At 40.4% G+C, this 23,422-nt stretch overlaps 1 long non-coding RNA gene across 1 annotated transcript in view; it reads right to left on the bottom strand.

The window, feature by feature from the left end:
* The window catches only part of LOC118168500, a 74,604-nt gene that overhangs the window by 44,251 nt on the left and 6,931 nt on the right, over nt 1-23,422 (bottom strand). Inside the window, exon 2 of the long non-coding RNA XR_004751604.1 lies at nt 10,671-10,777. This is a non-coding gene — a long non-coding RNA (uncharacterized LOC118168500). The remainder of the gene's footprint in view (nt 1-10,670; nt 10,778-23,422) is intronic.

The following is a 23,422-nucleotide window of genomic DNA, read 5'->3' as shown; positions in this document are numbered from 1 at the left end:
CACCACAGTCCTTTGACTCCCTCCTTTTCAATAACGTGAAAACGTCTGAAATGCTGCTGAATTTTGATAACACAATAAATCTGTTTTAAAGAGCCTGAGTGCTGGGACCATCCCCACTTCATGTGGAAATCCCGTGTGTTTTTTCCTCAACCTGCAGACACCATTATGTTTTTTTTTAAATTTAATTAACTTCCAATAAAGCTGCTTATACAAGAAACAATAAAAGTCTTTCTACCATGTCAGTCTTCCTTCTTTAACACACACACAGCATGCACAGAAGCCTCAAGAAAGCTCCAGGCATTCTAAGAAAAGAAATAACCAAATACCACCAAATATTTAATTTTCTATGCCGGAAATGAGAAACAGGTGTAATTAAAATAACACTTTTTAAATTAAGTGACCTCTCTTGACCAACCATCTGTGAATAATTCAGATTTTTTTCCCATTATTACTGTAAAATTAAAACTAGGGCATATAAATGACGAGATCCTCTTTAACTATCTTTAAGCACCAGCAATATATATTTTCCACCAGTTAAAATCCTTAATGATACCAAAAATCTGTCAAGCATAACTCCCCCAATTCATTTGCCTGAAACCATCAATATTTTATCATGCATTTGCAGTTGGCTTTAATTTAACAGTCCAGGTTACTAATCAAACAAAACACCCAAGTCATTAAAAGTTAGCGTGCCATTTAGAAAGTGCATTTCACGTTTATTAAAATATCTTTCATGGAGCCATTAGAAGGCTAAAGTTTTAATTACAATCAGATATTTAGTTCTACTTCAGTTATGCTTTTGGCACTCTCTTGCAACTGCCTTGATTAATCTTCCAGACAGAGCTCATCCATTACCTCCTGAAATTATTTTCCTCTTAACTTCTTCATAATTCATCTTTTTTCTTCCCCCCTCCAAACATGTAAAATGCATTAAAAAGGTGTGCACAATACCTGCCTGAAAGATAAGTCATTAGGAAGATTCCATTTCAAATGCAATTTATTCTCAAAAGTACCAAATAGCCATAATTCAAACAGATGTATTGAAATTGAAATGTAGGTTTTCTTGTCTTTGTTGTCATTTTAACTATTTTCCTACAGATGAGAGACTAATATGTGCTACTCCTTTTCCTGTCTCGGGTTTTGAAATACACAGTTCAGCTGAATTTTGCCCAGGTAATTCTGAGGGCACCTCAAGCTCGCACACAGCCTCTGTCACAGAAAATTTCCTCTCTTTTTTCTCCTTAATATAATGGTCATATTGCAACATATTTTACCAAACTTCTGTGATCAGACCATTTCAATGGCTTTTTTCCATCTATTTTAACAAACCTGTGTGTAACCTCAGTCAGCAGTAATGAGAAAATATTCTCACTTTGATTGATGTTTTAGATCTTCAGTGTAGCGCAAGCATCTGCTGCTAAAGTTATGTTGTGCAAAGATCCATCCTAATAGAAATAAGACTGAGGAAGAAAAATTGAAGGAATTAAATCTGCCCCCCAAACCCTTCACATCTCAAACTGAGCTTTCACATTTTCTCTGGATTTGGAGTAGAGACAGATTCAGAAGCTCCAAACTCCATATTTGGGACCAATATCTCATCTTGCATGCTTGTTGGCTGGAGATGTAGCCAACTTTGGAATGCATACCCAAAAGCAAAACTTTGAAGAAACCCTAGAAGACATAACTTTAGATTCTTAGATACATTGGGTGGTTTTTTGGTGAAATTACCCTTCTTCAAAGCTCAATCTCATCCTCAGATAGAATGGGATCAGAGAATGGAGTGCCCTTTTTCTGTTCTGCAGATTTGGAAGAGGTAAAGGACAATGTTGCAGGAAGTCTATTGAGAAACAGGCTTGAAAGATTCCGCCAAGCCTTTCCACCCAGCTGGTAAGCCCTGCTCCACACCTGCCTCTGCACACACCCCACGGGTTCCCACCAGGGCTATTCCCAGATGTCTCCTGGGGGAGATGGGCTCCCCAGGCTGCCCCGTGCCCCCATCCCTGCGGCTGGACCAGGATCCAGCCGCTGATGGGTATGGCCCCAGGAGAAGGCCTGGCACAGCACCAGAGCAACCCTTCATCTCCCCCTCTTCCCTCATCAGCTGGACACGGGGCCACAACCACCCACACAAGGACAGCCCATGAAGCAGCACCTCTCCTACAACAACATCTCAATGCAACAGCAAACCTGACATTTCAAACTAGCAAAAACTGTACGGGGGTTGGGGGGGGAGGCTGGGAAGAGACCAGGTCAATTAAAGCCCTCTATTCTCACTGATACGATTAGCAGAACTGGCTCCAGGCAAGTTCAGGAGGAGAAATGCAGACACATTTCGAGACAAAGCTCAATTACTTAAGCAGCAAAATGGGAGATGCCTGAAAAGCCTGTCTGCACTGTCCTTGTACAGCACTCGATGCATTGTGCTGAGAAGCCTGCCTGTACTCTCTTGTGCAGTAGACAATATGGATTTTTTTCTTTTGAACCTATTCACTCCAGCTTTTAATTTATGTTGTTATTGTTGAAAAATACAGCAAATTGTATTAAACAGAGCTGTCTGTTTTTTTCTTCATGTTCTTAAACAACATTTGAAGAAGTAAGTTAACAGAAACGGAGAGAGAGAGATGGAGAATTACAGGAAGAGATTAAAGAAATAGAGGATACTGTGATTATTACCAACCTCGGGTCTCTGATGAGTGTCATATACTCCACAAGGACCAAGAAAATACAGCAACAGCAGCTCCATTTAAAAAATAAATAAATAAATAAATAAATAAAAATAAAAAGCAGATTGGGCTGCAATGAAGTTCAGATTTGGAGCTGGCCTTGCACAGATAAAAGCTCAATTTTAGTGTTAGGGTCTTTTTATTATATGCACATTTCAAATGTGTGTAGAGAAGCCCTATTCTTCTCCAGGGGTGGAAAAACAGGCTAAAATTGAATGGTGTTTTCTAAAGGAAAACTCAGTAACATAGCACCATCTAGTGCCTGCTGTGAAAAGCTGAGAGGAGAAATGGGGAAACGGTTGAAATTCCTGAAACTACCCTAAGAGATCTCTGTGCTTCCTAACACCAGACCTTCTGAAGACTGAGTCTTTAGATCATTTTAAACCTGTAACTTAGTGATAGCAATATTTGTCAAGGGAAATTTCAGCTGTGGAACTCCAGAATAGAGCTGCAACAAGAAACTGAAGTCCATGTGAGACTATTTACAGCTCTTTGAAAAACTGAAGGGCAACAATTGTGGTTCTGATCCTGATGAGGCTATATGAAACATGCCTCAGGAAAAGGTCCTGTCACTGAACGTCATAGACACTCACAAAAAAATATTTCCTTCCAGTTTTCAGACATTTCTCTGATCACCATTAGGGTTTAGGACCCTGTTGTTAGCTTTGCTCCTTAGCAGACCAAAATGTCACTGAGCAGTAAGAAACAAAAACTACATTTTAGACCCTCTTCACACAGGACATAAGAGAAAATTTCTGCAGGTGGAACCATCCAAGAGAAGCCAGTGGCATGCCCTTGACAATACATATATCTTGAAATCCTGTCCTCATTAGAGTGAGGTGAGATTTCTCTTTGATTTTAGTAGAACTATGATTTCTTTCTTTCTTCCTACTTTGCATTATGGCAAGTGCCAGATGCTGATACGACAGGAGGCTTTGGGTAAGTTTTATGTACTGTGCTTTACTAAATTCACTGATGTCCCAAATAATGAAATCTATTGGAGCTACAGGCCGCATTAGAAAGAATATATGAAGAAAATTGACTCTCTTTCACACATGGCTCAAGTATTGCCAGCTGACTGAGGTACTTCACTTAAGTGAAGCAAAATCTTCAGGACAGCATATAGATGAGACTGTGTACGTAAATTGTTACATATAGCTATAAAGTTGGAAAACGTAGGCTTCTCCAGACCAAAAAAATCTGCTGTCCCTTAAGAGGGTTGGGGCTTAAGGATATAATACTTATTTTAATTATTGAGCTTTTTTTTTTTTTTTTTTTTTTTTAAGTATATCAATTTTATTCAGTGTAGCTGAAAAAAGGGCTGCTGAACTGAGAAATGTGCTTATTCCTCTGTTTATAGAGCATCTTTCCAGTATGGTTCTGTCAGTCCTCAGGCACCATAAAAGTAAGAAATACGATTACTGATGTTAATACTTCTAACAATAATAGATTTTAAGGAAAAAAAAATAATGAACTGCAATAACTAGAGACCAACAAGATGTCAGTTGCTCTTTTGCTATAGGTGAGATACATTAACAGGAGTGGAAAACATCAGCTCTTTCTTTACCTCTTATCTTTGGTGCTAAAAGTAAATGAATATAACAAGAAAACAAGGGGAAAAGTCTAATGTGGAACTAATGCAACATTTACTACTTATCATATGATTATTATATTTGCATGGTATTTCCTTTTCTCTAATCTTTAATCTTCTTGCACACAGATTGAAAGACCTGCAGGGCAAGTTTCTTTCCACATGTCTGTGTAGCATCTAACACAGTGAGACCCTGATCCTCCCTCTGGCCTCCAGGAACACATGAAATTAAAATAATCAAATGATAGGGATCTCTAAGATAGACTCGCCAAAGACTTTGGGCAACACAGTACTCAATTTCTCAGCACCCCAGGTCCTTTGCAGCTTGCAGAATTCAGAGCCCAAAAATCAAGTGCCCAGTTTCCCTAATAACACACTGGATGACTTTTGCCTGGGCAAAAGCAATCAGTGTGGATAACAGACCCGTGCTACATTACAAGGCATGCACATGTTAGCTGGGAAGTGTTAACGGGACCCTACGGATCTCCTCACCTCCCTAGTACATCTGCAGCTACTTTAGGTGCCCGATGATAAACTCAACAGAAGTGTGAGCATGCATGTTACCCCAAAGCATCTGTGCTTTCCAGGCAGTCACAGATTTACCCTGTGTTTTATGTTGGCTCAAGCAGTACCATCACTTAATGTCTAAACAATGCTGCTATGAGCAGTGCTCTTCCACAGCCCCATGGCTTCTGCCTTCCTCAGAGCATACATGGACCTGCAAGTAGGTGTTTCAAGGTGGTCTTCTCAAGATGGAAACAGCAACAGCAAATACAAACCAGAGACGTGATGAAACCAGAGATCTATGATGATGACAATTTGCTGTATGGAGAGGAGTGCTCCTCTCTAGTCTGGATTCACAACCTTCAGCTTCCTCCAGAAAGCAGCAGCTAACCAGGCCCTCCACACTTCTCTCAAGAGTACAGACTCACACATCTCATGTCATAGGTATGCAGTATTCGGTGTTGGGATGCTACAAACACCACCTTATTGAAGCTGGTCAATTTCTCAAGGAATACTTAAATATTCCTTGAGCCAAAAGGAGAACGAAACTGCTGCTATGTCCTTAAAGACTCTACTTGAAAGAGAGGAACAAGTTCCTCTTCCAATTAATGTTTGTATTCTAAGTGTTCATTAATATTAATTGTTACACTTAAAGCCATCTACATGATCACTAAAGCTTTTTAAACATTACTTTCCCACATAAGTAATAGACTACTGTCAAAAGGCTTTTGGTAGCAAATGAAAAGATACAAGAACTATGGAAACACAAATAAAGGAAGTCCACAAAATAATTTGTCTTCTAAAATAGTTTAAATTAGTCTAAGAAAGTTTGAGAAACTTTGATTAGATAATGATGGAATAGTTTATATGGCACAAGCTGTTCTCACCATTTATTGTAGAAAGAGTTTATACTCAAACCAGACACAGGAGCATAGCTTGCTTTCTAAGTTTCTAGAATATACTGCCTTTATCTCAGGGCAAGATGTTGCATCTCCTGTGATTTATGAGTGCACCAGTGTATTCAGCTATAAAACACACCATTTTCTTGCAACAACTGTAATTTGCCTTTTTTACCCATATATGCTTACAAGAGAAAATTAACAGAACTTATAATAATAATAATAATAATAATAATAATAATAATGCAACACAGTGGAGCACGGTGACTTCTGCAACAAAACCTCTGGAAGACAGAAGCACACCACCTATGGAGGCTCCTACCTGCTGCACTCCCATCAGTGCTACGGTGCAAAATGAAACCCAGCAAGCCTACAGCAAGCCAGAAGACAGCTCCAGATTTTTTCATCAGGCAAAGGAATGGCTCCAGTGCTGACAGTCCTCCACTACAATTGCACAATACTCTTTCCAGGAGGGCAGCATGACTAATTTTGTTGGTGTAACATTGTTCCTAAATGTTCAGTAAAAGGTTTGGGTCTTTATTCTGACTGTTCACATTTTATAGCAAGAATCACTTCCTAAAAGCCAGGTAGCTCACAGAAAAGAGGATGTCATAGGGCATTGAAAACACAACAGGACAGAGCACTGAGGCAGCACATTGCCCTAACCCTTATATCCCTCAGGCTGTGGGCTGAGGGACATAAACCCAGCCAGACTGCCTCAGGGCTTTCCCACCTCTGATTTCTTTGATCCCAGCAATGATCTCCCAGAGCTGGTTCATGCCCAATGGCTATCCAAATATTTAAGAAATATTTGCAGTGTTCTGACTACATGCAAGTAAAATGTGTGTCTGAAGAACCAGCATGATGGCTACCAGCAGGTGGCCTAGGAAATTGGTTAATTTAATCTCAGCAACTGTCTCCTCCAGACTGACTACTCTCTTTTGTTGCTGTTTCTGAGAGGTGGGGGAACATGAGCTGAAAGACTCCATTGAGCTAACATAGTACAAGGTGTTGACTGAATGTCACAGCAAATGTTATCTTAGAGGTCACAGACCACTTCACGAACTTACAGGGAAGGTACACCAGAAGCAAGGACAAAGAGAACTGCAAAAAAGTAGAATCTTCTCTGAGCAGTGGTCAATAAGGGGTTGTACACAACAGTTGATGGCAGAAAGGAATTCACAGTGAAAGATGGTGAGGAATACTAAGGCTGGTAGGGAGGATAAGGAAACAAGAGGGGAGCATTTAATTAGTCTGGAAGATACGTGGAGTAAGAAAGAGAATAGAAGCTCAGGTATACGGACATGCCAGCAATATTGTTTTAACTTGGTTATAAATCATTGCTCATGGTTTTCTTATGTCAAGAAAGGAAACTAGTAATACTACTAGACTGGATAATCAAAGTGAACAGTCAGCTAAGGTGATATTAATTGTATTTGACTGATGAGAAGGGGCGGGAGAGTGAATAGCTGGCAGAGGGAAAATGTAAAATTTGATGCCTGCTAAATGAGGCATGATGAATAATGGTTTTTCTTGTCAAAACCACTGCTAGATTCCCCTCAAGCTGTGAGCAGGTATTCAGGAACACGTGTCTAGTTTTAACCAGGGTCTGATCCTTTTCCTAATAAAGGTAACAGAAATTACTATAACTGATGCAAACAGAAGCTGAAGAAAACCAAGATAATGTCCTACAGCCACAAGCTGAAATTCTGTTTTATTTTACAAAATGTACATCCAAAGTGAGTTAAAAACAATCCAGGGAGGGTATCTATTATCTTGCATGAACAGCCAGCAGTTGTTGACAGGAGTTAATAGCATTTCCCATGAAATTTGGCTTAATCTGTTTTTTTTTTTTTTGTTGAAACCTATTTCTTTGTGTGTATTTATTAACTAAGCAGAATTTCTGACAAGATACTCTATAACCAAAGCATTAAAAGTGAGCCTTAGCTAAATAAAATAATATAGCAAGAACATAAGTAATTCAGATTTTAGGATAAGGTTATTCAGTGAGTTAATATCAGTGGTTTGTGTTTATCTTACTTGCTTCATCTTTCCAGAGATTGTTCAGCTGTTAACCTATTCTTTTTATGTGAGTTGTCCCGTTACAATGTGCATGAGGCTGAATTGCACTTTTATTTTTAGGGAAACAGTAGCAATTAAATCTATCTGTTGGCTGCAATCTAACTCATTCTAAAACTGCTCTCAGTTTCATTTAATTTTAGAAAATCAGGACATTTCCTATATTCATTATACTAAAATGAATTTGTGGCTGGACAAATGATATAGATCATTGCTCTCTTTAGTTTTCTTGTTATGCAGAAGAAGACTGTCCAGTTATTTGGACATCAGTGATTCACTCCACATAAACCAATAAACATGCTGAAAGTCAAAAGCATAGCAGAGACGTGCTATAAAAGCAGTGACGCCTGAGATTCATTCTCTCTAGCTTCCTTTCAGACATATTTTCTGTATCATTGCTGAAGCAAACTGATGCTGGATGTTTAACAGCAGGCTGCAGAAATTATATCTAGGCATAGAACAAGAAAGCACATCATGGGGATGGATTGCTCACTGAGCAGAGCTACAGTCCCTGCGAGGTCCTACTGAATCCAATGAAGAACAGGCTGAGAAGCAATGGCTCTGTGGTAAAAATCATGCAGGGAGGCCATGTGGTCTCCACATCCAAAGTTTTAAAATAAAGATCAAAAAGAACCTCAGCCAGTCGTTCCAGTGCAGAGATTCTTGCATCTCTCCCAAAGCATCTGTTACTGGCCACCTCAGATGACTGTGAAATGAATGGACCTAGTGACAGTCTGACTGCTGTGTTCCAGGTACACAAAAGAAAATTAATGTTTTGAGAGATACAGAAGTTGGATTCCCGGTCTACTTAGTCACAGGACTGGAAATGAGACTGCACCACCAGGATCCAGGCACAAATTCAAACTTTCCCCAGATTTGGAGGGACTGAGAACCAGCATTCCAATTTAGGTCAATTTTTGACTGGAGTTAAGATTAAATAATGATCTCAAGGGATGGCAAGGTCTGTTTATGATTCATACTGATGGCTTCTAGATTACAACTGTACACCGCCACCCATTTATATCACCAAAATCAGGCCTGAAGACATTATGGAGCCCTTCCAACCCTTGCAAACAAAATGAGGCACAGGTAGAGGTCAGGCTGAAAACGGACTTGAGTGCATGTAAGGACTTGCGTCCAGCATCAGCCCGCAACATAAAGTCAGAGGTTGCACCAGTTATACTTGAGAGCAGATCACAGGGAAGCTTGAGTTTGATGGCTTACCTTTCACTATCTGTGGCCCTTTCGTTAGGGCTTTCCAGCCAGAGCTCTGCTATACTGCTGGAGTACGCAGGAGCTGATCTCTGCTGGGATTCATCTCACTGCAGAGGCTCCAGGCTCCTGCTGCTAAGGTCTTGCAACCATCCCTCCTCCTGCACACACATGTACAGCGACACCTTCATGCCTCACACACACCTACAGCCACAAGCACTGCCTAAACACTTCATCATCTCCCTCCCTCAGACACAGCTTGCACAGTGCCTGCTGATATGCTCTGCTGTTCACCCTGCCATCAGGAAAAGCTGCAACAGCAGGTTTGCAGATGACCTGGAAGCACCTACCTCCTGTCTATCCATACTGGGAGAGATGTCAGATCAAGCTCTAGCATGGATGTCTGCCAGAGGAGGAGTCTGGGTTTCTGGGCAGTGTTTGAACAATTGAATAGACAGGAGCATGTGTGGACCACATGCAGTCTGTAGGTTGCCACTCAGACCACACTGTCATGCATAATTCAGAGAGAAGACACTGCATGCTATTAAAGCCTTTTATGTAACAAAGCACATGGTGTGGAAAGGACAATTAAACAGATACTCAGACTTACTACCCAGGTAGTAAACAACTTGAGGTTTTGATTTCTCCTATTTTGGGAAGGTTTTGTTTGTTTGTTTTGTTTCACATCAGTCTTTTTTACATATTCAACTTATGAATTGTAATGCTTGTGAAAGTAAAAATACTAGCCCTGGAGTGACATAAGCAAGCTCCACATAAACTTCTAAGCAGCCTTCATCCCAGCCTGGAATACCCCTGCTGATCCTACGCAAAAGCTGCCAGTTGCATACAACTGCCTGCTGTTGATGTGACCTTTCAAAGATGTTACAGTTGAAGAGAATTACAGAAGAGTTCAGTATGCCTCAAACGTGCACTAGGAAGAAAGCACAGTTGTGTGCGTTGTTCAGGAAAGAAAAAAAAGTGCCATTATATATCTGCTTTGCTGGAAACCAGCCCTTCATTTCTCTCTAACAACAGGCTCTCCTATCCTATGTTCCGTTCTGCAAGGAGTTTGCATTGGTTTGTTTGATAACATCAGCATAAGCAACTACCAAAACCTAAGGAACTTTCACGCCTTTGTTTTTGCCATTCCCCCGCCATGTGTGGGTGAGAGAGATTTTTTTCTCCTATTGCTTTAATTGATTTTAGCATCATGCCCCTTAATCAAACAGATGCTGGAGGTTGACAGGGACCCTTTGCAGGTCATCTAGTCCACCCCCTGCTTTCCTGCAGGTTTCTAACCTCTGTATTATAAGCACGTAAAAGCAGAACACAGGCAGGAGGCATCCAGCTACTGCACTTTTCAAAAGACACGAGAGTCTTTCTGTCCTATTAAATTTTCCATATGCTCTGTTCTGTTTTTTCACCACACAGAAAAGGTGTGGTGAGACACCATACAGCCATATGAGGAACAGGAAAAGGCCCGTTACAGAGAATGGCCCAAAACACATGGTCAGGAGCACCCTTTCATGGCAAACATGCAGTGGCTTTGAATATTACTTTGGCTCTGCAAATGAAGCAGACATAAATGAAGCCTTTGTAAATTCAGATAACTATTAACACAATGTATTGTTAATGGTAAAACTGCAGAGAGGTCATACTTACACTGGATGTCTTCTCCCAGAAAATACTACATTTGAGGTAACTTCTGTACACAGAAATTCACAGAATTTGCAGCTCCAATTCCTTCTCCTGAGCTTCTTTGACACAGCCTGGGAAAAAAAAAAGAAAAAAAAAAAAAAAAAAAAGTCCCCTGTGTAAGAGATGTTCTGTACATATAAGACAAAGTCTATGCTGAAAACAAGTCAGAGCCAGAGCATCTGACCAAGCACTGCAGCACATGCACTGTACTACACAACTGAGGCTCCTGGGGTGAAAACAAATGTGCAGACACTTGTGTGCTCACACTGGTGTGGGCTGAGGCTCTCCTTTGCAGAGAAGCTTGGTGGAATGAAGAGCTCTCATCTGTGAAATTTGGGAGAGGAACTACCGATTTTTGACTCTCACCTCAAGCAAGCCAAGCAAAACATTTGGTAGCATTAAACTGACACGCAAACACTATTCCAGTCTGAAGTAAGAAGGAGAGTAGGTGGGCAACATCAATATGAGCTGTGCCTGAAAAATCAGCTAGTGCAAATCAATGGAGGCCGACTTATAAGACTTCCCACTCACACACAGCAGAGGGCTGTGTTGTGCTTAGCAGAGCTAGAAGTGACAGTGAGGAGGCTTCTTCAGAAGTGCAGAAAAAGCAGAGGCCCTGAGCAGAAAGAAATCCCCGTGTCACTGTAGGATGGGAGTTAAGAAGGACGAGGACGACCTCCTAGTTTTCCATCCTCAGAGCACAGGAGGTTTTTCCATCACTTCTGCTCCATCCCAGTAGCTTACAGTAAAACGTGAACATGTGACCGTGCATCCCCTATTCCCCCCAGAGAAGCTCACCTCTCTTTTGGTGTCGCTCAGTTTTAATTATGAACATTAATACTTTTTCTGCCAGCATTTATCCCAAGAGAGAGTGGCCACTCTCTTTGCTGCCGCTGTATAAATCAATTGCTCACTCTCTGCTGGCGCAGTATGTGCAGTTCTGCTTGCTCCACTACAAAAGGGATATATCAGTGTCTGGAGCATTGCTGGGACAAATGTCACGGATGATTAGAAACCTAGGAAGTATACAGCAAGTGCAGTGAAACGGGACTCTTGTCTGAGAAAGAAGGGAGAAGCTTCCATACAACCTTTAAAACAACACAAATACTCTATACCTGCTAGGACACAAAATACTTTATTTCATGGATATAATGTGGGATATTCTGAGATATACAGTATGCACTGTTGCTATAACAACATCAGGACTGCTACGGCCATAGCATTAAAACTGCAGATATTTGAGATGGAGTTTGATTCGTAAGCAAAGGGACAGCAGCTCTGAAGGCTGTAATGAACAGAAACTTAAGGTCAGATCAAGTGCTTTTACTTTACAGGAAGAAGGGGGGAAATAATAACGAACTACAGGATTTGAGCAAAGGAATAACAGCATTAGCCAGCAGTAATAACCACTCAGCGTGACCATCTGCCTTAGCACCAGTTCTGCTACCTTTAACACATTCGATTTTGTTGTAATGAAAAAACATGGCCTGTATCAATATGTCAAAGAGCTTTTTTTCACCTCTCATATGACTGAGCACGAGGCTGACCTACCATCTAAAAGTCACTCACTTGAGGACTTGCTCTTTTGTTCCCAGTATATCTTGGGAAAGATGAGATCGTTCTCATTTCCTCGCTGCAACGTGTCAATGCTCTGGAGAAATGACAAGCACTGTGGTGTAGGCTAATCTACTGATGAGCAGGTAGCAAGCTGCCTCTCATGTATATTTCAGACTTAATAGTTTTGGTGTCTCCTGGAGTTTTATCAGGGGAGATCTTTTCTAACAACACCATATGAGGCAGAACACTCTCAAAGAGGAGTTCAGTCTTTATTGCATTTACTCTTCAGCTGGCTCAGGATCCCATTACTATTTTCATTGCCTGAGTCACCCAAACATTGACTGATTTTGTACAGGAACAATTTGTGTAGGAACCTATTTTGAGAAGGAAGAGGCTCACTCTCATAGGTGCAGAGACTGCAAGTTAGGAAATTCAGCCTGTTCTCAAATGAGTGACAAAAACCTCCTCATGAGGGTAAATGCTAAGATACAGTGGCCATGAGTCACAACTGTCATTGTCCATTTTATAAGATTTAAATTCTTATGAGCTGTTAGTGGGATGTAGACAGAAGCATGATGATGCTAACTTTAAAACACTGGAATTAAGCCTCTCTTTCCTGCATGAGACCCCAACAATCACCAGATTTTTAATCATATACTGTCATTTAGACCTATCTGTTCTGTACCATTATTTCAGGAGAATGAATTAGCACCTGGACCAGAAAGCAGATATTTTCTATATATAGGAAAAAGTGAGAAGAGTCAAAAGCTCCAGAAATTCTGCATCCCACTCTAAGCAGTATGTTTTTTTAATTTCAAGAGTTATATTAAATAAATCTCATTTACAGATTTTAGGTTACTGTCTACCTTTTGAGTTTCCTGTATTTCTAGTATGATCTAGAGATGGGGATTATTATGGATATCAACAATCTTATCAAAGTAAAAATTAGGTAGCGTACACTCTGTGAGAATTTGTCAAACTTATTTTTCCACCATCTGAAAAGAAATGATGGGTCTCATTGAAGAGGCACAAACCAACAACCAAAGCCCAGTTTAGGTAAGCATTGTCTTCTTTTTTTCAGACAAAACTTATCCGTTCATTCCAGCCTGATAAAAACAGCGATATACCAATACAAACAAATTAATCTCATGGTCACACAGTTTACAGTTTTGCAAACATTTGCAATGGTATGTTCATCGCCACTTCACAATGAAGCTTAATTGGCTGTAGATAATGAAATTGTATATCATACACCTGGCTTTGCTGTAATTTCAATTAACATTGCAGACACTGTAACCTATTATTATGCTGAGTAGGCATGAGTTTGCACATGTTGTCTACCTGGCTCCAGAAAAAATCAGCTTTATGACAGACTGTGAAGTTCACCGTTACTGAGCTAACCATCTCTCAATGTCAAGTTCAGAAACTGGTAAGCATTTAAAGTTATGAAACCTGCCTAGTGCAGATTCAGTCTACTCAGTCTTCTCAGTCTACTCAGATTCAGTGCTGAGAGCTAACTCCATACAGTCTGCGTTGTGAGCACTGCAACTGGGCCACCCCACAGACTGCAGCATGGCCCTACAAGGGGTAGGCACTGCCTGGGCACAGTATTGTCTGCCTCACTTCCCTTTTCCACGGCCATCACTGTGAGCAAAAATCCAAGAGGAGGCGATAGTGGAATCAATAAGGTGTATTTATCTATTCATTAACGTATGCACATTCCCATCACCATTATTGGCAGGATCTCTTACAGTAATCCTCACCTGAAGACGTGATTACATAAAAATGATGGATTTACTTCACTGGCAACAGAAGACTAAACCCATCTTGGTTTAGAAATAAGCAAATCCATTTCATCCTTTGAACCAGCACAAGATACTACCTTTGCTGAAAAGGCTTAAATGGTTCTTGGAGTTTGCAGGTTTCAGACCACTGTAACTAATGTTTAACTCTCTGAATCTCCTCCCTCCTTTATATACTTTAAACTGCAGCAGTGAATATTATATTTGTCTATTATTTACTCATTAGGAGAAGAGCTGTAACAGTAAGACATCTCTCAGGTTAGATGGATGTCAGTCTAGCCCAAACACAGCAGATCCTGTGTATCATGTGCCTGTGCCCTCTGTGCAGCTAAGTGTGTGCATTGCCTCTGAGCAGCTGGAACACTGAAGATGAAGCAGCAAGGTCAAACACCTTCCAAATTAGGCATAAAACCACTGTTTAATTAGAGGTGTGGTAACTACACTTGAACCTGACCCGCGCTGGCTTTGGCAGAGCTGGCTGGGGTACAACAAGGCGGTGAATGCACAGGCTCGCTGTGGGCCAGGTGCACAACCAACCAACCTGCATCTCCACAGTGACACCAAAGCATACTTTAGTCCAAACTACTGGTTTGTCAACATCAGGGTACATAACCAGACAAAAAGCTGTGGGATACTCCCTCAATCTCTTTCCCCCGTGTTGTTCAGCTTCCCTGTTAAAGACCAATCTCAGCTGTATCTCCTCTGGGTTTCCAATCAGAGTAACCTCAGTTTTTAGAGAGCAACCAAACTGCCCCCAGGCAGGTCCCTCCTTTGGCTCCTCTGCCTCCTGGGACTGTGCAGAGGCAGAAGCAGAGCTGTTGGGGGGCAGGAAACAGAGGCTGTGCCCTTAGGCACCCCTAGTCCCTTGTCCCCCAGCCCAGATGCCCAGCACCACACGCCTCACAGCGCCTGGCCAGCACGTGCCTCACGGCAACCCCAAAGGGTCCGGAGGGCTCAGCACACACAGCTCGGCCTCAAAGACGAGGCCCAGAGGAGCCACGGTCTCTGTGCAGCTGATTTATATGGGCTTGTACAAGTTTACAGAAGTAGGCATTTGCTCCCTCCTCATACCAAACATTCTCAGCAACAAGAGTCAGCCATCTGGTTGTTCAGGCCTTCCCAGGCGTTCAGGGGAAACCCTCCTCAGCAGCCAAAAGCTGTGGACTGGTGTAGGCAGCCAGTAATCACCAGGAGTAACGTCATGCCAGACCAAGACACGCCAACATACTGGCATCTGCTTTGCTCACCAGCTGAGCTCCCAGGTAGTCTGTAACTAGCACCCCACACTTCTTTCCAAACTGAAATATCTACAGCTGTAGTACAGAAACAACCTCAGCAAATAAATACAAGTGCGTTGAGATCATCATTCCTGAACATCCTCAGATGTTGAGAAAGTTCAAAGGGAGCTGGGTAAGCAAAGACAGAAAGGGGGAAAAAATGTTATTCTGTATAGTATGTTAAAATCAAACCAAATGAAACTGGAACATGGAAAGGATATTATCCATGAACTAAAATACCAATGTCTTTGCATCAAAAGCTTTAAAACAAAGAAAAGAGTAACCAAGCAAAAGCTTAGAAAATGTGCTGTACCACAAAAAGGACTTTCCACTAGGAAGGGCATAAATTTAAAACAGTATAGAAACTGAAAAGAAAAAGAACAAGCAAAGAGGGACAATAACAGTAAGCAGGACAACGGAAAAGAGCAGTCTTGTCAACCCTCATCTTTCTAAAAACCAGGATTCTGCCTCTGAAAGGCATGAAATAATTAAAAGAAAACAAATAAAGAAAATAAAAACTGTAGGCTTTCAAGAGACTGAAAGGTTGGTGTTTTTCTCCTCCTTAAGTAAAGGATGAGTTTAACCTTATTTTGTTTATTAAAGATTTTGACTGTGTGCAGAGCCTGAGCTTGGGTGTGCCTTGCTTGGCACTGAGTTGCAATATAAACAAACTCCAGCTGTGATGCATGAAAAACCCAGGAGCAGAGGAGAGCATAATATCTCTAATTAATGTCTGTTTGGACCTAAAATGAGGCTTTGGAGACTCCAGATAAACTTTAGTACAGAACACATTTCTAATGGGAATTAGGCACTGAATAAATAAGAGTTTGTCACTGCAGAGCTCTGGGTATATTTGCAAAATGGATATGGCAATGAGATCAGACTATTTGTCTGCAATGTGCACAGGCACAGTCATTCTTGTGTCACCTTTTTCAGTGGCAACAACTATGTCAGGTCAAGAAGAGGAGAGAGATGTGAAGGAGTACTGTGTTTAAATTACCTTCAGGTCTACACTTTGAGCACTGCAACTATGCCTGGGTTTGACTTGAAACATAAACTGCAAAGTATGGGTTCATGCCACTCCGATACAGACAGTTTTTCAACGTAGATAGGCTTTTCAGACCAAAGAGTAAAAGCATCTGAAAGCCAGCTCTGAGTGGGGAAAAACAAGGCCAGGTTTCCAAAGCTTTCATTAAACCCACAGGCCGGAAAATAATTATAACCTTTCTGTTTTACATGCATCACAAGAAGAAAACACAGGGAACTCACGGTGGCTACTGGAAAGCTGAATTCATTTGTTGGCACAAACTGTCCCCCCATCTCTGCTCCACTGTCCTCAGAGCCCAGATTTTTTCCTTCACTTCATATTCCCATCAAGGATTAATAACCTGAGCTAAAAGCACACTTAAAGATAGTCTATAAATTCCGTATGCCTGAACTTCCACTCAAGCCAGGATATTTGTTCTTCCTTACCAGACAATGCTACATGCTTCTAGGCTGTTTAGTTTTACCTAGGCTCTTATTAGCGTCTGCTTGCCCAGGCTTGGCCATAAGTGCTTAAGTGCTTAGATCCAGAATAAAAAAGCGTCTAACTCACCACACTGTTATGCAACATACTTTCTACTCGTCAGCAAAACATCACAACAGGTCTGGCTCTCAGGCCACGGGTCTGGAGCTGCTGTGACTGGGACAGACCTGCAGTGGGAGCCAGTTGTAGAAAACAACGGGAGCTGTAGCTGATCAGGGACAATGAGGTGATGGTGGCAATGACTTAAGCTAACAAAGGAAGGTGCTATTGGAAAAAAAAAATATATATATATATATATATATATATATATATATATATATATTTCAGCTTTGCATCCATTAGAAAACACCTAAGACACCCAGAGTGCATCAAAAGTTTGCTTTTGATCCACAGGTGCATATGATGTGATATATCATAGAACCAGTATGCTCACAAAGTGCAAAAATTAATTATTTCAGTGAATACAAATACACATACACACTGAAGTAAGTCAAGATAATACAAAGTCATAAGCCAAAGCACAAGCATGGTGCTGTAGCATTGACATCTATGCACCATCTAGCCAAAGTTGCCTGTAACAGGCTTGGCTCTAACCCTGCACTTCCAGTCAGCCAGTTTCCTGAAGTGCTCATTTTCCAGCCAGGTCACAACCTTCAGAAGTGGATTCTTCCAAAGAGAAGTTAGCAATGCTCCATGCAAGGCTCCATCTCCATTCAGAAATGCTTTGTAAACAGGAAGTTTATTTAATCCACTTTCCTGTTTTCATCATCCCAGGATGATCGTTTCAGTTACTTATTGAATGGTTCATAATGAAAAGAAATAACTAATCATCAAGATTTTGAGACCCAGTGTTACCAACAGAATTCCTTGGACTTCCATCAGGTGAGACATGAAGATACAATACCAGGCAATCCCATCTTTCAGGTTATAATAGTTTATCAATATTGTATAAAATAAGACAGCTTTCACTTCGAGTCAGGATCGAATCAAAGCAGGGAAAATTAAGGTGTATGGACACTTGTCACTGGCAATCATTTACTGACTACGGTAAAAGGTCTTACCTGTTCAAGGTAGAAACTAAACTTTAAAATTAACATTAGGAAAATGTGTTATTTTAAGAAATACTTTGATTTCTACATGCCAATGAAAGCCAAGAAGCCTGTAGGAAAGACATGGTCTCGCATAAAGTATCAAAAATTATTCCATCCATTAGAAATGCCTTTGTTCCTTGGAGTAAAGTTTTGAATAATGCTCACCTTAACGTCTTGTTTTAACCAAACCTGGAACAGTTAATATCAGCACAAGGAAAGAGTGTGTGGAAATAATTTAATCAGATTATCCAACACTAGGAGAAATTTTCATTATGGCCAAAGAGACTATGTTTACCACCCGTACAGACCTGCATGAATTAAAAACTCTGATTGTTTTTACCTCTGATGTTTTTCCTTCTCAGTTATTCCTGGTCGACTCACAGTTCCTCAGCTGTCACCAGGTTCCCCAGTAAGTTAGTTAGGAGTTGGTCTGCAATAGATGGTAAGCAGTGGAAACCTTTGTCCCTGCATTTCCAGGGCATGCTGCAGCTGAACCCTTCACTTTTTGTTTGCATGCCATGGTGCCAACTGGATAACCACAAGAGCAGAGTCAGCAGAAAGTACCATCACCATCATCACCACTGAAGCACAAAGCAGGTGATAGAATGAAAGCCTAAGCTGAGTGAGTACAGGGTGGGGTTTCCTATGGCTTTGAGAGGTCTGAAACAACATCACAAAGCTAATGAAAGCAAGTCCCACTCAAATGTCTCTCAAGGGAATGAAAAGAGCTTTTTCCACCCAACTACCTGAGTGCAACCTAAAGTGCAATCTAAGCTGTGAGGAGCTTTCTGGCAGCTTGCCAGAGATACACTCGGTAAGAAGTGCAACAAATGGACTTTAATCAGAAAAAAATATTTTAATTCTATTCTTCATCTACATTCAACATACCTAATGGCCCTAAATAAGAAGCTAAATAATAATAATAATAATAATAATAATAAAATCACTTGGATCTGTGCTGTTCGGCCACAGAGTGAACAGTCTCGTACAGTATTCATAGCTCAGGCTATCTGCACTCTGTGAACAGAAGGTGATATGGATGGATGGACTAGAGATCTCCAGTATCAGTCTTCAAATATGCACACTTCATCAGTACTAAATTCACTTTACAGAGCCATTTACACTGAGTGCAAGAAAAATACAAATGTTTATGCGTTGAGAAGAGACTTTCATTTGTCCTTCACAAATACTCAGCTCCACTTCAGTGGATTTAGTTGGCTTAAGGTTTGAATTTAAGGAGAATGAATAAGCGGTAAGTAGGCTGCACTCAGCACAACAGAAAGCAAGGTAGCACAGTATCAAGGTGAAATCCTGACACTGTGCATCCATGACACCAAACCCACTGACTTGAACAGGGCTGGGATTTCTCAACATTTTGACCAGGATAGTTATTACTACTAATACCAGAGTTACCTAATGCCTGCACTATTTGAAGACAGATAGGAAATTTAGAAAGAAAAGAATTAAGAGCACTGACTCAAGACAAGCAGTGACCTGTCTTCTACCCACAGCTTGTTGCTATGCCATTTTTATTAAGACACAGGGCTGAGAGCAAGAGCTGAGGGAAGGCAATAAGCTGCCACAGCCAAAAGGGTTAACTGCTCTGTGGGTACACAGAGATTGTGACAGTAGGTTTGCAGGATTCTGTAACATGCAAGGACACAAAGACTTAACTTCCTAAATTTCTTTAGATTATAACAGATTACCAGAAGTCACCACTAGAAGGTATACCTATGATTAATAAAGCAAGTATATCTAAAGTTATTACAAATTATTACCAGGAAATAAAATATATATAATCAATAGCATGGCACCAGTCAATAGTATATCAGATAGTGAGTGTGTGTGTATATATATATGTAAATATATGATATAATTTATATATTATAAATACACATATAAATGTTACAGGTTACTACAATGTAAAGTATCAAATATACTTATGATTGACTACTTATATGCATATTTGTAGATTTGATATGTATGTATATATATATTTCAAAATGTTACCTCATCAAACCAGTCCCAGAAGTGAGGCCAATAAAACAACGGACAAAGACTCATTTTGAAGATGATCTGTGTAACAGAGCTTGGAGTCTGCAAGGGATCCTCAGCAAAGGTTCCTTTTTTTTTTTTTTTTTGAGGAAGTCCTGTAGGAAAAGGAAAATTTCCTGCAGCGTGGGAAGATGTCACAGAAAAAGGCTCCATTTTGAAATTTTAAAAAAGTTATTTTTATATCACAGAGACGTAAGAGGGTGTAGGACACTACCACCTATAGCAGTCAATATATACTGCTAATTTCTATTTTTCACCTGAAACAGCCAATAGATGGTGTTTCCTATTTTCTCATAGGAAATTTTACTTTTTCCAGACTACTTTTCTGGTCTTTCAGCTAAAACAGCCAATATCTGTTGCTGATTCCTACCTTCTCAATATGTTTTCCCCTTTTCCAGACCACTTTTTGCCTTTCCAGATGATACAGTTCCTTATCAGTGGTATCTCAGGATGTCTCTGTGTGGTGGTTCTCAGGTACCCAGCTGCCCTTCAAAGAGGCCAGCTGCACCTTCCCGAGGATGCTTCTTGGTCACGGGCAGGCTTGCCAGGCTGGCAGTTCTCAGGCTGGCAGGCATTTTCTTCTGTCAGTGGTTTAGCAGACATTTTCTGTCGCACTTTTTCCCGTTATAGCCAAGTCATCTTTATGGCTCCTCCCATCATGGGCTTCTCCATTTCTTGAAATCACCCAAAATGACAGGTTTTACCCCTAGCGGATTCAGCAGTTTCAAAACAACCTACAACACATTTTTTTTGCCAGCAGCCCCATTGAGAATCCGAACAAAATCTTCTAAATAAAAAGACAAGGAATCACAAAAGTATAATCTGCTGCTCTAATCCATAGATATTACACCACTGTTTCTCTCCCTACCCAATTTCCCTTTACACACTGGAAAAAAGGGCCTTCTATCAGCAGATGTCAGAAAACCAAGCAAGATTTCTCCAGAAATTGTAGACTTTGTAGACAAAATAAAGTGCCGATCACCTCCCTTTAGCTTCATTACTAATATTCTAAGAAATTGTAAATTGCTTCATTTTACCTCAGACATGGCATACGAGGTGTTTGCTAGGATGCCTAAGTAGCATCCCACAGGGAAGAAGAGTGCCAAATAACATGTCATACCTCAGCGGCTGAGAGCAAGAAATGATAAAGCTTAGGCTACATGATCCATTCACTACATATTCAGTGGCTTTATGACACATGCCATCCCCTCTTCAATAACTGATACAAATCTCTTCCCTTCCCCATCTTCTGCTCCTCCCATAACCTGGTATGGATCAACAGCGAATTCAAGGGCTGTCCATGGCTTCACAGGAGCATGAAGAGGAGCGCATGGCATCCAGGGAAGATGTACTGATCCTAGGGCCGTATGGTTTGCTCTGTCACCGACAAGTGAATGGCAGGGTTTCTTCTGGAGGAACAGGTAAATTAAAAAGAAGAAAAATTGCTGTCTTGTTTTGAGAATGCTGTGATGTCTGAACCAGATCCAGAGTTAAACCTGCTCTGTGGTGACAGTAATGACTGAAGAAGAAAAGACAGACAAAGATGCCACGCTGAGGATTTACTGAAGTTATGTGGATGAGGCTTCCTGTGAAAATGCACACACACCTCACTTGGCAAGGTCATGCAGAGCACTGAAAGCAGGAATTGCAGGGATATTACTGCCCAGACTGCTTTTGGGAGGGGAGTACAGTGGGACGTAGGCCCATGAATAACAATAATAAAAATGCTTTCTGATACAGGAGGATGGAAAAGGAACACGAGGAAGGCCTGGCGGATTTGTGTTAGCATATTAGGAGGAATCAGATGAGAAACTAAAGGTGACAGTAACCAAGAAATTATAGACTGAGTGATCCCTAAGGAAGGCTGAGTAAAGCTACCTTGTCTCACATGTAATCTCTGTAAACTCATAGAAACTTGCCCATTTTGAATTCTTACTTTGAGTTTAAGGAAAGGGAAATTAGGGTGCCAGTACCTCAAATAAATTATACTGAAAACCTAAGCACAAGTGGTCCTAAACCAGAAAAGGAGGAGATGCATAGAAAAAAAAAAAAAAAAAAAAAAAAAAAAAAAGTAATTTAGGTAAGTCGCAAGCTGTTTATTGACCTAGGATGAAAAAGGGGAAAGTGTATATAAAACAATCATCTGGGTCATGCTACTAAAGGTGAGTACAAATTAACAGCAGGAGCTTCTTGGGACAAAATCAGAAATAGCAAGACAAAGTCAGATGTAACTAGGAAGGGACATTAACAGGAATACTTCACCAGTTACAGGAATAGAGGAATAGGAAATTTAGAATAGGAACTTAGAAAAAAAGAAAACTAATCAGAAAAAGCCAAAAGTCCAAAATATTTAATGCCATCATATAGGAAGTCACACTAGAAATATCAGTAGAATGCAGATGGTTAATACTTTGCCAAAAACAACAGGGAAAACATAAATAAATAAATAAAACAAGTAGGATTACATACACCACAGTTTATTTCTAAGAAAAATATGTGAGAAGTAAGCAAAATTAATGAAACTTAAGCAACAATTCACAGGTGAGTTGAATTTTTTAACCAAGCCCCAAGTAGAAGAATAGGTTATGATAACTTAGCCATCATACCTGTAGGGCATGATGTTGTTTGTTCCAGAATAATTTTTAAAACATTAATTAACCTCAAAAGTATTAGTGGTCATCCTGGAGAAATCAGAGAACATAGGTAACTTCTGACAGACATAAAATCTACTGCGTCTCTAACAATGAGAGGAAAAAAAAAAAAAAAAAGGACTTGGAAATTAAAAACCTGACAAGTTCATTTACCAGAAAACTAGTAAATAAATCTATACCATCTATAAACCCACTGATGGCACTAGAGCAGATGAACAATAGAGAACAAATCATACCAAATCAATCTAATTTCCTTCCACAACAGACCAACTGGCCTTGTGGACAGGGAAGAAGCAATAGATGTCAAAACTTGATTTTAGCAAGGGCCTTTGATGTTACCCAATATGACATTCTCATAAGTGGGCTGCAGAAGCAAAGATTAGATCAAACTGCTACAGAATGGCTGCAAACATCACCGGACTCTAGTCCTAAAGAGTAGTAATCCACAGTTTCCTGTCTAAAAGGAAAGATACATTGAACTGGATGTTTCATGGATAACAGCACCATTTCCAGCTTCCCCCAGTGCTTTCACTAATAATCTGGGCAACTGAATAAAAACTCTGCTTATTAAATTTGCATACTACAAACTTGGGAGAACTGCAAGTACACTGGAAGACAAACCATTCAAAATAAACAAACTGGAGAAGCAATCTGGAAAAAGAGTCAAACTGAATAGGAACTTAACATAGAGTATTGAATTTTCATAGTGATAGCCAACTGAATGAATTTGGGACAGCAACTAACTGGCTAAGGAA

Source organism: Oxyura jamaicensis, chromosome 5, assembly GCF_011077185.1.
Source record: "Oxyura jamaicensis isolate SHBP4307 breed ruddy duck chromosome 5, BPBGC_Ojam_1.0, whole genome shotgun sequence".
NCBI lineage: Eukaryota > Metazoa > Chordata > Aves > Anseriformes > Anatidae > Oxyura > Oxyura jamaicensis.
The sequence above is the reverse complement of the archived record's forward strand: the minus strand, read 5'-3'. Positions and strand labels throughout refer to the sequence as shown.